Genomic DNA, 13,164 nt, shown 5'->3' with positions numbered 1-13,164 from the left:
GGTGAAATATGGCCTAAATGGTCACTTGCTACAAGTAAGATAAAAGGTCACAACTGGGCCAGCAGTAAACACTTCTATTAATGCAGAGCCACAAAGCTCTGGATCCCGTAGTCCTTACATTTCCCTGGCCTGGGAGCCAAATTAAGCTCAGAGGCTGGAATAGGAATGCAGGAGCAGATGGGAGTTGGGTGGTCCCAGCTTCCATCTTCTGGGACTTTGCGGCCAGAAAGGTCATCACATGGCTATCTCTGGATGCTATCTGTGTGTCATTAACAGCTCCCTTATCATTTTAATTTATTGGTTAAGATATTTTTCTCTGAATAATTTCACAGTTTCAAAAGAACAGTGTTTGTGCCATGTGTTAATATTTGGCTGTTCTCAGGTATATACTAGATTACCAAGGTACCTGGATTAGGACAGTAAATTGCAGGAGGGCAAATGCCTCATCTTGCTTGGCCACCACTGTTTCCTCAGCCTTAAGAATAGTATCTAGCACATGGAGAGTATACAAGAAACAGTCATTAATTTTGGTTGAATAACTATGTAATTATAATGGTATTTGTTACTTTGGACCTTACAGATTTAGATTCTAATAGTTAAGACATCACAAACTGTAATCTTGCTTTTCTCATTGTAACAAAGTAAACAAGTAAAACTAGGAGTGATGTTCAATATATTGTTTTCAAGCAGCTCTATAGCAAAACATTTAAATTAATAAAGATACTACTTATAAATTATTTTTGAGGGGCCGGGTGTGGTGGCTTATGCCTGTAATCCTAGCACTTTGGGAGGCCAAGGCGAGAGTATCACTTGAGCTCACAAGTTCAAGGCCAGCCTGGACAACATAGTGAGACCTCATATCAAATAAATAAATAAATAAATAAATATTGACATTCCAAAAACTCATGGAAATCATAGAAAAATACTAGTACTCTCAGGTATGAGACAGTGTGAGATAACTACAAGTGATACTGCGGGAACCAGCACAGAGCCCACAGCTGCAGGGGCATCAGCACCCCAAGACCTAAAGAAAGGGAGAGAGAGTAACAGAAACCCGACCCAAGAACATTGTACAGGGTGAGGTGTCTTGAACCCAGGCAGCTCAGGTGACCTCACAGGGAGGAAACCAAGGAATAAGTGACCCTGACGTCACTCCTCCTGGGGCTTCCCATTGGCCAAACCCTACTGGAAGCCAGTAGGCACAGGAGACCATTCACCCAGGTCAGCCTCCTGAGGCCGAAATCAGGGTGGAGAAGGGTGAAAGTGCATCTGGAGGGGCAAAGGGAAGGTATCAGATGACATGTTACAGGTGGTAATGGTAAGCACTTGTTCCTGGTAGACAACCATGCATTCTTAAGTTTTCAATTTAAGCTGACTGGAGCTACTGGCTTCAGGCAAATAATAGCTCATCTCAAGGTAGCTACATGTCACAAAACACTCAATGGGGATTGGAACAATGCCTGTAAGGAGTGTGTGTGTGTGTGTGTGTGTGTGTGTGTGTGTGTTGTTTGTTACTATTCAAGGACAATATTTTCCAGGAATAAGACCAATGTACATTTTGCCACTCATATAAGAAGTTGCACGTGAAACCCTGAGCTAATTGGCACTATGTTTCTAATTAATTCTAATAATAAATGAATCCTTTAATTGGGCCCCCTGAGCAATGACCCAACACTGCCCTTTATCGTGAACTGATTAGACATAAGGAAATAGAGGGAGACGAAGGACTTAAGAATTATTTAAAGACAATGTATTTGATGGGGTAGATATGTAACACTGCTTTTTCTCTAGCCAAATTTAGAACTATTTGAGAGAGAGAAAGAGACAGAGACAGAGAGACAGAGGCAGGGACAAATAACTCAGGCAGGTCCCCTTGGAGGGCCTGCTTGTATGAAACTCATAGCAGAGAACAGACAGCAATGTATGTGTGCTTTCTTTAGGTGCACAGATGCCAAAGGAAAGAATAAAGTAGAGAGAAAATAGGAAGCTGCATGTACCAAAGTTTTTTTCTCCCAAATTCACCAATCAGATAATTCTCTCCCCCTCCTGCAGGGAGGAGTAAGGGAGGGGATGGAGAGAGGGCAAGGGTGGTACTCTGGAGAGATCCCACTACAAAAAACACTAAGATGAGGAGAGAGGAAGTGCTTCTCCTATAGAAGACAATATCTTGGCTTACTGGATGCCAATAGAGAATATACAAAGAAAGGAAAAATAGTGACTTGGTTTGAGAAATGTTTGACTTTGGTTGCAAGTGAACATTAAGTTGGGGATATACAGTAGGAAGGTGCATATATGGATCTGGAGTTCAAGAGAGATGTTGGGCTGGAAATGTAGATTTGAGAGTCATATACATATGGATAAATAATAGTTGGAGATGGATATGAATAACAATGATTTGGATTTATGTACATAAAAAGAGGAGAAGATAACTCTTTGGAATACTGGCGAACACGAGCACTCAAGGAATAGGTGAGAAGAAGTGAATATAAAAAGGTAATGGAGAAAAGTAGGTAGAAGAAAATCCAAGAGTGGCTAAGCAGAGTGGTTCATGCCTGTAATCCCAGCACTTTGGGAGGCTGAGTTCGGTGGATCACTTGAGGTCAGGAGCTTGAGACCAACCTGGCCAACATGGCAAAACCCTGTCTCTACTAAAAAGTACAATAAATTAGCTGAATGTGGTGGCATGCGCCTGTAGTCCCAGCTACTCGGGAGGATGAGGCAGGAGAATCATTTGAACCTGGGAGGCGGAGGTTGCAGTGAGCCGAGATTGTGCCACTGCACTCTAGCCTGGTCCACAGAGCAAAACCCTGTCTCCGAAACAAAACAAAACAAAAAAGCCAAGAGAAAGTAGTATTTTTAAAAATTTGATTCATTTGGATTTATTTCTTTGTTCTGTTGACAGGTTATAGGGCATCCCAAGTAGAATACATACAATAATATAAAATAACAAATGTTAACAGTTGAACTGTTATATTCAACTATAGTGTTGAGCACTAATGATCAATGACACAATTTGGGCATAAAGACCAAAATTTAATTATTTTATTTTAAAGTTCCAGGTTATATGTGCAGGATGTGCATGTTTGTTCCTTGTAGATTCTGGATATTAGCATCTACATGGATTGTTTTTCCATCTGTTTGTGTTCTCTCTGATTTCCTTGAGCAGTGGTTTGTAGTTCTCCTTGAAGAGGTCCTTCACTTCCCTTGTTAGCTGTATTCCTACATATTTTATTCTCTTTGTGGCAATTGTGATGGGATTTCATTCATGATTTGGCTCTCTGCTTGTCTGTTATTCATGTATAGGAATGTTTACTCTCACATTTACTGTAGCACTATTCACAAAAGCTAAAATTTGGAATCAACCTAAGGGTCCATCAACAGATGAATGGATAAAAATGTGGTACTTATACTACGTGAGGTACAATTCAGCCATAAAAAAGAATAAGATCCTATCATTTGCAACAACATGGATGGAACTGGAGATCATTATGTTAAGTGAAATAACCCAGGCACAGAAAGACAAACATCGCATGTTCTTGCTTATTTGTGGGATCTAAAAATCAAAACAATTGAACTAATGGAGATAGAGAATAGGATTATTACTGGAGGCTAGGAAGGGTAGTGGGAGGGTAGGGGAGACGTGGGAATGGTTAATGGTTATAAAAAAAATAGTTAAAAAGAATGAAAAGAACTAGCATTTGATAGCACAGCAGCATGACTGTAGTAAAAAATAATTTAATTGTACATTTAAAAATGACCCAAAGAGTATAATTGGATTGTTTATAACACAAGGGATAAATGGTTGAGGTTACCATTTACCCTGATGTAATGATTATACCTTGCATGCTTGTATCAAAATATCTTGTGTACCCCATAAATATATATACCTACTATGTATCTACAAAATTAAAAAGTAAAAGTTAAAAATTAAAAATATATATTTTTGGTAGTTGTATAGAAGATGGATGAGTGGGGAATCTAGAGCAGGGGTAGGGAGACCAATTAAAAATTTAAGTAAGAAACAATGAGATGAAAGAAGACAATGAGAGAGTTGGGAATAGATCTGAGGAATATTTATAAGGAGAAGCAGCAGGGTTCCATGACTAATTTAGGTTATGGGACACATAAGAGTTCTGAGCAGCATAATAATTTAGTTCACCATTTATTAAATGGGTTTAGAAACAAAGAAATTTTCTATGAATACAATTTGAAGATAGAAACAATTGAAAATAGAAATTCATATACTAGTTTACTTTCACTGACTAAAGCAGAGCCAATAGGCTAAAACAGATAATACACGCAAATTAGGATAATCCAAGGAGGGTTCATTTGCCCTGGGGACTATAATTATCGACTGTGATAAGTGCAGGTGCAGATAAGAACAGACTGAAGATCTTTTAAGATAAGGTGGTCAAGGGAAGGCCTCTTTGAGGTGTTAGTTCAACGAAGACCTCTGTAAAGAGGTCAGTCTTGAAAAGGCAAGCAAGGAAATAATAGAGGAGTGACATTTTTTGGCTGCCTATCGTCTGAATTCTTTTCTTGTGTGTGAGGACTTTCCACTATGTGAGTCTTCGTAGGAGGTGGGCTTCTCCAAAGCCCATTTACTCACTTTCTTAGCCTTCCTAGCAGTTAGGGTATGAGCACTTGAGCCAGGCTTGGATCAGAGTCACCTGCCCAAGTCAGTGAATCAAGAACTAGTGCTACTCAGAAGCACAGCAGAGAAATGGTTTTGGTGGCAGTGACTGTGGTAGCAACCTCCAGTTTCTGGAGCAACCACTCCAGAGTTCCTTTATCTATGACAGCTTTACCGGCAGAGGCAAAAGCAACAGGGGCCTCTTAGACTGGGTTCAGGTGTGATCTTGCCTGAAGCTCTGTCCAGGCTTGCTTTGTTTCTTCCTGTTCTCCAAACCTGATATTCCAGCCCTCTCGGAAATTCTGTGAGCCACTCAATGCACTCCAATACATTTCTTTTAGGCTTACATCAGCCCAAGTCAGTTTCTGGTGATTCCGTCTAAGAATCCTGATGAATATGGGGGGTGGGGGGAGGAATTGGAGTACACGGCAGTGTTGGAGGACATTGGGATTACAGGAATGTGCAGAAGCCCTGAAGTGGGAGTGGAGGTGGAGAGAGAGCTTGGATTACTTGAGGAACTGAGAAAGAAACTAAAGTGGTTGGGGTTAGTGAAAAGGTGGCAAGTGGATAAGATGGGTGCAAGTGGGTGAGCTAGGCAAGAGTCCAAGCTAGCAGGTACCCGTGATAGAAGTAGGAAATGTGCTGGGCCTATTCTTTTCTCAGCCAGACTCAACTGTCTCATGTGTCCTGATCAGATGGGTCTCCATTGGTCAGCAGGACTCCAGGGCCATTCTAGTGTGGTGGTATCCACTCTGCTGTGCCAAGAAATTCCAAACCACGTCCTACACAGAAGGCTAGGCCTTGGGCTTTCCACTTCCACCCAATGAAATCTCTCTCCTTTGAAGACCAAGATACTGTTTATATATCTCTAAAGACATTTTTTTTTTTTTTTTTTTTTTGAGACGGAGTCTCGCTCTGTCGCCCAGGCTGGAGTGCAGTGACGCGATCTCAGCTCACTGCAAGCTCCGCCTCCTGGGTTTACACCATCTCCTGCCTCAGCCTCCCGAGTAGCTGGGACTACAGGCGCCCGCCACCTCGCCCAGCTAGTTTTTTGTACTTTTTAGTAGAGATGGGGTTTCACCGTGTTAGCCAGGATGGTCTCGATCTCCTGACCTCGTGATTCGCCAGTCTCGGCCTCCCAAAGTGCTGGGATTACAGGCTTGAGCCACCGCGCCCAGCCTCTAAAGACATTTATAACATTCAGCTTTTGTTATATGTTTTTGAGAATTTGTCATATACCTTACTAGACAGTTAACTCCCTGAGAACAGAGTGGGGAGGTGGAATGATCACATGCTTTGGCAAAATACATCTGGAATTAAAAAATTTTTTGGTCCTTTCAATTACACGTTATATGATCGCAGACAAATTGGTTCACCTCTCTGAACTTCAGTTTTCTTATCTGAAAAATAAGCATACTAGTATCTACTTTTTAGGAATATATTGAGGGTTATTTTTACTGCAAATCACCACACAATGCCCCCAACATAGGAGGCACTCTAAATCACACAAAAGGCGCTCTGTAAATGTTAGTTCCTTTGTGTCTTTTGTAGTATTTCATTGAACAGAATAGAATCTGCTGGATTTAGGAAAACAAAATAAAATCCTTGCTTTTTGTGCTTACCTCATTGTGAAATGCTAATTTAAAATAATGTAGATTACACTGCTTTCTTAGTTCAGAATTTGATCAGGAAAAATTTCTTTTTCTTAAAAATTTACTTTTTCTTAAAAACTATTTTAAAGCATTATTGGCTGGGTGTGGTGACTCACACCTGTAATCCCAGCACTTTGGGAGGCCGAGGCAGGCAGATCATCAGAGTTCAGGAGTTCAAGACCAGCCTGGCCAACATGGTAAAACCCTGTCTCTACTAAAAATACAAAAATTACCTGGGCATGGTCATGGGTGCCTGTAGTCCCAGCTACTCAAGAGGCTGAGGCAGGAGAATCTCTTGAACCCAGGAGGCAGAGGTTGCAGTGAGCTGGGATCACATCACTGTACTCCAGCCTGGGCAATAGAGTGAGACCCTGTCTTTAAAAAAAAAAAAAAAAAGTTATTGCCATTCACTCAGTTCACTTCAGAAAGTGTAGTGATTTTTAAAAATCAACAATTTATTTTCTTCAAACATCTCTGGAGACATGATCTAGGGTATAAACAAAACACTGGGTCCAAAACCAGAAGGCAGATTTTATTATCTTGGGAATGCAGGAGGATATTACTCAAGTCCTGATTATCTTAACCAAAAACACTCCCTTATGCAATATTCCCTCTTTTCCATTTTAAGAACTTGAAATCATATATGCTCTATATGATTGTCATTAACTGATCGAATATGTAACTCGGCTGTTAAGTTAAAAATTTTAAAACATTATAAGACAAAAATCTTGAGTCTCTCAAGCCCCTTGCTTCCTGACTTGCTTAAGCAACTTACCTAATGGAATGAATAGAGGTCTTTCAGAACGCTTTTCTTTCCTCCTTGCCCTGATCCTTCAACATACATTTCCTGATCTCCATCTTCTGATTTCTTTCTTCTGTCTCCTAGGATTTTGGTGCAGTTTCTTTTTTCACATCTGGGAATAGGTAAAGAATAAAAGTTTGCATTGTAAATGCATGATGTTTCACTTCAAATCGCAAATGAGACAAGGCAGATTGGACAGAAGATTCATCCACCTTTTTATCTCTAGTTACTTTCTATAAACCACAAGAACTTACAACCAGTGAGGGACCGGTCAAGGAAAAGCTTGATTACATAAGGTTCTTGTTTAATGACATTTTAAAAAACATATAGCCCTCTCTTTAAAAATTCCCATATTCTCAGGCTGGGCACAGTGGCTCATACTTATGATCCTAGCGCTTTGGGAGGCAGAGGTGGGTGGATTGCTTGAGCACAGGAGTTCCAGACCAGCCTGGGATGGTGAAATTCCATCTCTACCAAAATATATTAAAAAATTAGCTGGGCATGGTGGTGCGTGCCTGTAGTCCCAGCTACTCAGGAGGCTGAGGTGGGAAGATGGCTTGAGCCCGGGAAGCTAAGGCTACCATGAGCTGTGATCATGCCACTGCACTCCATCCTGGATGACAGAGTAAGACGCTGTCTCAAAAATAAATGAACAAGTAAATAAATAAATAAATATTCTCGACACTAGTGACGTTCCCAACACTGAGAATACTCCCATAGCCCTGGCGATTGAAGCCTGAGGTGAAAACATTATTGCAACTTTCTGCAGAGGGAAGGGAAGAACCTTTTGTTATTTCTAAATACAAATGCGACAAATAATTAACCACTGAAAAATAAATAATCAGGCCCTTGTCATCAATTCTTGGCATGTTTGCCTTGGAATTCTAAATCACTAAAAATAACAGTTCAGATTCTCAGAGAAAAGACTTGCAAAGACCTCAAGCAAACAAATGGAAACACTTATTGCCTAGAAAAGCACACGTAGAGCAAGATATATTTGTTGCATGTGAAAAGGATATGCAGGTGAGCATTGGTGTTCTTTTTGTATTGGCCCTGAGGTTGTTTTAGGAGGATATAACCAAGTTGACTTTGAAAGCATCTGGTCTTCGTAGGAAGGATTCATTTTGTCAAGTTGGGAGGAATCAAGGAACAATCTCGCTCTTTTGTTGTAGGTTTTGTGCCCAAATAGATCACTGGTTTCCAGATTTCCAAGACCAAACTCCAGTTGATGAGAGGAAATAAAACTGTCAACAAACAGATTAATTTATGATGCTTGAACAATTATTCTGTTCTTGTTTAGCTATAGGTTTTAGGTGGCATGTATCAGTGGCTTTAAAGGACAAGCCAGTATCAAGAAATTTGAACAAATATTTTTTCATACACTTAAAACTCAACCAGGTTAATATACCTTGTGCCAGATTCTCTCAGAACACAAACTTCTCCCTAGCGCTTCAGTAGGTTGGCTGATTCAGTGCAGGTGTGTGTGTCTGCATCTCTGTGTATTTAATGGTTACTAGCAATGGGTAGAGTTAAGTCAATTGTGTTCAACTCAAAAGTTGGAAGTCCATTGCTTAAGAAAAAATACATAGGCTGATTGGGCATGGTGGTTCACTCGCAGCACTTTGGGAGGCCGAGGCAGGCAGATTGCATCAACCCAGAAGTTCAAGATCAGCCTGGGCAACATGGCTCTACAAAAAAGTACAAAAATTAGCTGGGCATGGAGGCACACACATGTAGTCCCAGCCACTCTGGAGTTTGAGGTAGGAGGATCAGCCTGGGAGATTAGGGCTACAGTCTGTCAAAGGAAGGAAGGAAAGAAGGGAAGGAAGGAAGGAAGGAAGGAAGGAAGGAAGGAAGGAAGGAAGGAAGGAAGGAAGGAAATACGTAAGTTGTACTCTTTGAAATGATTGCTATTTTAAATGGAATCTTTGACAAAACAATAGAAACATAGAGCATCACAACCCAAGTTTCATTTAAATTCATACCTGATGAGTATGTAAGCCTCTTATGCAAAGGCAAATATCTTTCTCTATTTTCCATCTTTCCTGTTCAATTACTGGAGCACTGGAATTGACCCAATGAAATGTCAAATCTAAGGTGTCTTGTAGTGCCTGGTATGTTGTACATGTTCAATGAATGTTAGCTACTACCTTTTCCTTTCTCCGCTATTGCCTTTTAAAGTTTTGATCCAAACAACACAGTTTAAGCATATAATAATTACATAATCTTATTCAATGAAACTGCTAATACTGTGTATGTATTCATCTTATCTCCATGTATTAGTTTCTTATTGTTGCTGTAAAAAATCGCCACACACTTGGTTGCTTTAAACAATACAAACATTATCTTACAGTTTTGTAGTTCAGATGTCTAAAATGAGCCTTACTAGGCCAAAATCAAGGTGCTGACGGGGCTGTGTTTCTTCCTGGAGCTGCCAGAGAAAGTCTGTTTTCTTACCTTTCCCAGATTTTAGAGAAGGTCCACGTTCCTTCCATCTTCAAAGTCAGCAATTGCCAGTGTCTTTTTCACATTGCATCACTCTAACACTCTGACTTCTGCCTCCCCCTCCCATATTTAGGGACCCTGGTGATTTCATTGACCCCACTAGTCATCATCAGCAGCAGCAGCATCTTACATGCTGTAAGCTTCATATATGTCTCATATTTTTATCTGTATTTCTCATAGCAACAAGAATAGTTCTAACTATGTGTTTTTGGTTATTTCTTAAGCTAATAGAATAAGAGTTCTTAAAGGGCAGTCTGAAAAGCTCTGGTGATCTTTGACTTTCAGGTAGTATGCAAGTTGCGTTAAAATTCAACACAGAAAAATATGTAGCTTAAAAAACCCAAAAGAACATTTTTTAATATTACAACAAATTTGTTATATATATATATGAAGAAAATTTAACAACATTGCTCAACAAAATAAAAGAGTATGCCAAGGAAGAAGACATGGGACCTGGAAAGAATTATCTAGGCTGGGGGAAGGGAGTTCTTAGCATACAGCAGGCCTGGACACAAGCCAGATATGAGCCTGAGAATGCAGTAGAGACATGGCTAAAATGATTATAATGAAACTGCTAGATTACTTGAAATGTCCAAATGTATTGGAAGGATATTTATATGTCTTTTAGAGAGTTTAATGATGACTCATACTGAATTAATCAAATAAAAATACAAGGAAATTATACCATCAAGAAACTGTATTTATAGTATACTATGTAGTTTAGTTCTGAATAATATTAACAAAATGATAATAATGTAAACATTGAATATTGGTTGAATGAAAATTATGTCAAAACTACATAAGAGGATGAAAAGAGAAAGAAGATATACCAGGGGTGAGGAGGGTGGGGCTATATGTGGGCAACAATCAAATTCTCATCTACCATAGTAGGAAGTCAGAAAAAAAAATGAAAATATTAGAAGAAACAGCTAAAAGTACAGATATTATTACTGGGGAGGTTCAGGACGGGACCCTTCTATTACTATTTGACTGTGTAAATGGCATATGTGTGTTATTTTGGCAAAAATTACAATTAAGACAAAAATTTACCCGTATTTATTTTGAAAATAAAAAAGTAGGGATTATTTACAAGGGCAAAATCCCTGCAAGTGTTTTTGCAAGTGTTGTTGCTTTTCTTTCTTTCTTTTTTCTGCCTCTGGCAAGTAGTAGTTTCCAGAAACGTTTATTCTAACCAAAGTGATTTTATTGTTATTGTTCTTTGGTTCCAGAAGTTGAAAGACTTCAGTAAGACTTAGCCAATTAATAAACATGACTAGCCGCAATGAGACAGACCAGGTAAAGTCCTCAGACAGTGCCTGTACAAAATGATCAGGAAAAACTGTACTAGAAGTGGCAAGGTGTTTAGGAAGAATATTACCAGAGGCAAAGATAATATTGAAAATATTGAAACATTCTTGCTTATATTTCTGTCAGACTGAACTATTCCAAGTTTCCAAAATGTGTTGTATTTTCTTAGCTACCGATTTTTCATACATACTTTATGAGGCAACCATAATTAGTCCTGCAGCTCCTGCTATTACCTTTTTACCTTATCTGTAGGAGGCTTGCCATACGTGATGGAGTTTGTAATAATTAACAGAATGACATATCTAGAGGAGATAATTTAGTTCAAATTAAGCTTGGGTAGAGCCTCTTACCTCCTTCCTGCTCTCTTAGTTCTTTGCTCTCCCTACCTTCCAGTCTGTGATGAGCACATGGTCAGCCAATGACTTAAGGGACAGGGAGACAAGATACTTCAAATCAAAACTGTTTCAGGAATTCCAGCAAATATGGCTCTCAATTGTGTAGATTTCTTTTAGCGTACCAAGGTTTGGGGCAAGATGATAAATTCACAGGTTATTTTTCTTCTATTTGTTTTCCCAGTTAAGAGGCCCCATTACTCATTATACATTTTCCCATGAAGTTGCACAATTGGATTAGCTGATTCCAGAAAAAGGTGTCTGGATGCAGAAGGAGCCGCAGCAACCAGCCCCAAAAAGTCAGTCAAAGAATGGCTGGCTACTGATACAACCCAAGGCAAAGCAACTGTTCTTTCCATGACTAAACAATGAGGACGACTCTGTTCTATTGCAGTTTATTCATTCAGACAATATTTATTGAGTATCCTAGTGCCTGGCACTGTTCTAGATACTGGGGACACAGCTGTGGAGACAGTGACACAGTTCTGCCTACTTGTATCCTTTTCAGATTCAACCATGAAAATTAAGAAGAGTACAGTTGAATTTTTCACCCCCTAATCAAAGTCCAATCCAGATTTTGCCAATTCTTACTTGGCAGTATTTAACCAAAAGTTTCATAGGAATGAGGCTTTCTCTTGCAATGTTCCCGGATTCTGATCCTTCAGGAAAAACAAACTTTATTTCTGCAGTACTTTGTCCTCTTTCGTGTGTTCCACTACCTCGCCACCTCTTAGATAAAGAACTAAATTCCCTGAAAAGCCACAACTACCTTGTAGTAGAAATCGGTCCCTAATGATATTACACTTGCACAAATTGAAATGGGGTTAAAAGCTCACATTGTGGATTCTTAGATTTCTTGCTAAGCTGGACGCTTTTATGGGGCTCACTTTAAATTGAGAGGCAGAGTTTAGACCCTTTTGTTACTTAAGAGATTGAGCAAATTAGCAAGTCCAAGGCAAATCTTTTTTGATTACTGAACTATTACAAATGTCTCTTGGCCAAAGAATAACCTCTCTCCACAGAGAAATCTTCGGCAGGACCTTTTGCTTAAATTCGTAAAATCTGTTAAAGCAAATCTCTCACATTTCCATTAAGTCAGTAAATTACTTCTAGGGGAAAAAGAAAATGCTGGTGATAAAATGGCTGGACTATATTAATGATGGGAGGTGGGGCTGCAGAGGTGGAAGAATTGATGCCACATTTACAGTGCAGAGAATTTCAGCCTTTTTCACGTGTTGGCCTAAATGTAAATGATGTCACCTTCTCCTCCCTGAGTGAGAGGCAAAGTTATCAGGCCGCAGAGGCTTCACAGAACGCGTTCTGTGGCTGACACTAAAATAACTACAAGGTTATTTCTTTCCATATCTATTCTCTTGGAATTTTTTTCAAGATTTTATTTTAGATGGGAAAAATGCATAATGCTTACAGAAACAAAGCCCTAGCTACATTCTTGCTACTGGATTATTGTCATTCTATCTCAATGCTGATTGAAATCCAAGACTTTGTATCGAGGCCTTAATGAGATGCTGGCAAATATCTTTCTGCCCCACTGGAAATGTAATCTTTCTATTGAACATTTTGTACCAGTGAATTTCATCTGCAATAGCATTTTGCATTTGAATCAGAGAGGTCACTGCTTGAGAGCAGACCATGTGGTACTGGCTTGGTTCACTTTTGGGTGAAATTGATCCCTAAAGGTGTTGAAAGTATAACAGTGAGTCATTATAGATAATTAGCTCATTGTTTCATTCAGATGATTAGAGTCATAATACCAGTGTGCAATCTATTATATTTCTAAATATCAGATTTCCCCATAAAAATGAACTGCCAAATCTCATGTTCACAGTGCATCAAGTAGATTGAATTAGTGTA

Source organism: Macaca fascicularis, chromosome 12 (genome assembly GCF_037993035.2).
Source record: "Macaca fascicularis isolate 582-1 chromosome 12, T2T-MFA8v1.1".
Classification (NCBI taxonomy): domain Eukaryota; kingdom Metazoa; phylum Chordata; class Mammalia; order Primates; family Cercopithecidae; genus Macaca; species Macaca fascicularis.
Note: the sequence above shows the minus strand (reverse complement) of the source record.